Source organism: Tupaia chinensis, unplaced genomic scaffold (assembly GCF_000334495.1).
Source record: "Tupaia chinensis unplaced genomic scaffold, TupChi_1.0 Scaffold000018_1, whole genome shotgun sequence".
Taxonomy (NCBI): Eukaryota; Metazoa; Chordata; class Mammalia; order Scandentia; family Tupaiidae; genus Tupaia; species Tupaia belangeri.
In genome coordinates this window covers 2780555-2784325 of record NW_006159448.1, presented here as the reverse complement: position 1 = coordinate 2784325, position 3771 = coordinate 2780555, and the positions used below count along the sequence as shown (strand labels likewise).

The window sequence follows — 3771 nt, the reverse complement described above, 5'->3', positions numbered from 1 at the left end:
TGAATGGTCTTCATAATTGAGTTATGGTTTAGAAATGAATAGGTAAGAGGTTTCACTTGAGTGGATACTCATTGCTATAAGTTTGCTGTGTAGTATTAAGTAGATCTTAGAGGGGGTAAAGCATATGAAAAAAAGGAGGAGGAAGAGAAGAGTGTAGAGACTAATATTGAACAACGGATGATTTTTTTTTTTTTTTGGAGAGGTTTTTGCTATAGGGTGCGTGCACTCACCAGAAAGACAGAGAGGACAGAGAGACAGAAAGTGAGAAATTACCCCCCAAGGAGGGCGGCCACGCTGCAATCCCTTCTCCTCCATTTTCCTCTCAGGATGTTGGGCACGCACGCACACGTGCCTGGCATGAGTTTAAGCCACTGGGTCTGGGACTCGAACCACGGTCGACTACATGGGAGTCCAGCGACATAGCCATTACACCACCTGCTGGCCCCATGGATGAAATATTTAAGAATCAATAATTGCCTCCAATGCAACAATGGTTTGTTCCGTCACACCGAAATATGGTGATTATTGTGGCAAAAGAGTCAATGCAACCAAGCATGTCTGCGCAGGAAGACTTCAAAAAGGCTATCTCTAGAATAACCTAAATTAGAAGAAAAAATTAAATTAGTTTTATTAAACATCCATGTTTTATTATCACTCTTCAGATAGGTCATATGGAGCTAAGTAAAATAATTTGTACAAGGCTATTGACCTTGGTAGCAGTGGTGCTGAGAATGAAACTAATCTCTGTCTTAACCACTGGGTCCCATGTACCACCATACCTTGTATAGCACAGAGACATATTAACTGTTAAGACTACTGAGTTGTGAAGACTTCTTGAATAGAAATATAAAGAGATATTTTGTTTGTTATGTGTATCAGATACTTTTCTAAGTACGTTAAGTGCAATGTATACGTCAATACATACCTTCTGGTTCATGTCTAGAGAAATCCTAAATGTCACTGGGAATGAAACAAAGCCCAAATTCAACTTGAGAAAAGTGGGATTAGTCAGGTTAAAATGACCTTTCCCAGTTCTTCTGATTGCAGGCGACAGTAGGAGCATAGAGCTGTCCTTACCTTCTTCCCCCCTCAGCTCTAGAAGCACACAAGTTATCATCGAATAAGTTGCCATTATACTTGATGCCATTACCAACTGTAACAGTAAAAATATTTAAGAGAGGAAAACAATAGATTTTTAAAATGCAGGACTGAGCTGAATTTTAAAACTTTAAAATGTTTTAACTTATTTTATCACAATAACATGAAACTTGTTAAGAAAGTCACATCCTATTCATCTTTGTAGTCTGGGCAGGTGTTACATACACAAATGCATGTTTGCAGTTCTTTCTGGTAACCCAGATCTTTATTCATTTACTCATCTGCTCAAAAGGGGAAATGCTTTTTATCTCCCCCAAAATAAATCCTCTGGATGAAGCATTAATTTTGAAAGAATTTGAAATGTCATTTTGCAGTTATTAACCTACTTCTCAAGAAACTAGAAGAGGTAAAAAGTAGCAGATATCATCTAAAGCATCTTTGAGAGATTTACAGCTTATTCTTAGTGATTCTAAACTACTCTCAGTCATCTAAAAGAAAAAAAAGCACATCACTGACAAAAGACAAAGCTCAGACAAAACACACAGATGCACACACACACACACACACACACAATCTGATACTAAAATTAGATTCATTAAAGTATCTATGCTGTGGGCACCTGATTCAGCTTTCTAGTTTAGACAAAAGAAGACTCTTGTGACAAAATTAAAAACAGAGTAGCTACAGATAGAGACAAATTTTGGACATATTTGGTCATTGAGAATGTCATGATGCATTTTTGCATAGAAAAAATGCGTCATGACTTTCTTGATGACCTAATATTTTAATTTTCTTCCTTGAAAAAAATATGTAACATTTATTTTCTATGTGAATTATGTATGTGTATACACACACACATATATACATATACATATGTGTGTGTGTGTGTGTGTGTGTGTGTATAAATTTATTTATAGTTGGCTTTGGAATCAAGTTCAAGCATGGGCCATATCCATAACTATGTGATGTTGTGAAGCTACTAACCACTTTTGGTTTCAATTTGTTAGCTTGTTTATTTGTAAATTGTGATTAAGAGTACTTAATAAAGCTTTTGCAAGAATTAGTGAAATAACATACCTCAAATGTCAGTCAAATAGATAATACTCAATAAATTTGACTACAATTTTTTGAGAATTGCTATTTTGCAAAAGTTAAATTTTCCAGAAGCAACAAGACCCCCTGTAAGCAATTGTTGTAATTAAAACTCTGTTTGAAATTATTCCAGTGATGATAAGAACAGTACTTTTATTAATTTTACAACTCAAATAAAATTTCTTAAGTTAAAAAATATTGGGGAACCAGCAGTTAGCATAATGGCTGTGTCGCTGGACTCCCACATAGTCGACCACGGTTCACGTCCCAGACCCGGTGGCTTAAAACTCACGCTGGGCATATGTGCGTGTGTGCCCAAGATCCCAAGAGGAGAATGCAGGAGAAGGGATTGCAGCGTGGCCATCCCCCCTGGGGGGTGATTTCTCGCTTTCTGTCTCTCTGTCTCTCTCTATCTGTCTGGCGAGCGCATGTGCCCTATAGAGAGGTAAAAAGTAGCAGATATCATCTAAAGCATCTTTGAGAGATTTACAGCTTATTCTTAGTGATTCTAAACTACTCTCAGTCATCTAAAAGAAAAAAAAGCACATCACTGACAAAAGACAAAGCTCAGACAAAACACACAGATGCACACACACACACACACACACACAATCTGATACTAAAATTAGATTCATTAAAGTATCTATGCTGTGGGCACCTGATTCAGCTTTCTAGTTTAGACAAAAGAAGACTCTTGTGACAAAATTAAAAACAGAGTAGCTACAGATAGAGACAAATTTTGGACATATTTGGTCATTGAGAATGTCATGATGCATTTTTGCATAGAAAAAATGCGTCATGACTTTCTTGATGACCTAATATTTTAATTTTCTTCCTTGAAAAAAATATGTAACATTTATTTTCTATGTGAATTATGTATGTGTATACACACACACATATATACATATACATATGTGTGTGTGTGTGTGTGTGTGTGTGTATAAATTTATTTATAGTTGGCTTTGGAATCAAGTTCAAGCATGGGCCATATCCATAACTATGTGATGTTGTGAAGCTACTAACCACTTTTGGTTTCAATTTGTTAGCTTGTTTATTTGTAAATTGTGATTAAGAGTACTTAATAAAGCTTTTGCAAGAATTAGTGAAATAACATACCTCAAATGTCAGTCAAATAGATAATACTCAATAAATTTGACTACAATTTTTTGAGAATTGCTATTTTGCAAAAGTTAAATTTTCCAGAAGCAACAAGACCCCCTGTAAGCAATTGTTGTAATTAAAACTCTGTTTGAAATTATTCCAGTGATGATAAGAACAGTACTTTTATTAATTTTACAACTCAAATAAAATTTCTTAAGTTAAAAAATATTGGGGAACCAGCAGTTAGCATAATGGCTGTGTCGCTGGACTCCCACATAGTCGACCACGGTTCACGTCCCAGACCCGGTGGCTTAAAACTCACGCTGGGCATATGTGCGTGTGTGCCCAAGATCCCAAGAGGAGAATGCAGGAGAAGGGATTGCAGCGTGGCCATCCCCCCTGGGGGGTGATTTCTCGCTTTCTGTCTCTCTGTCTCTCTCTATCTGTCTGGCGAGCGCATGTGCCCTATAGCAAAAACCT

The 3771-nt window shown here is 36.6% G+C and overlaps 1 pseudogene; it reads right to left on the bottom strand.

The window, feature by feature from the left end:
- Positions 1-539: 539 nt before the first annotated feature.
- LOC102492326 (AKT-interacting protein pseudogene) overlaps positions 540-3771 on the bottom strand; it is a 30062-nt pseudogene continuing 26830 nt past the window's right edge.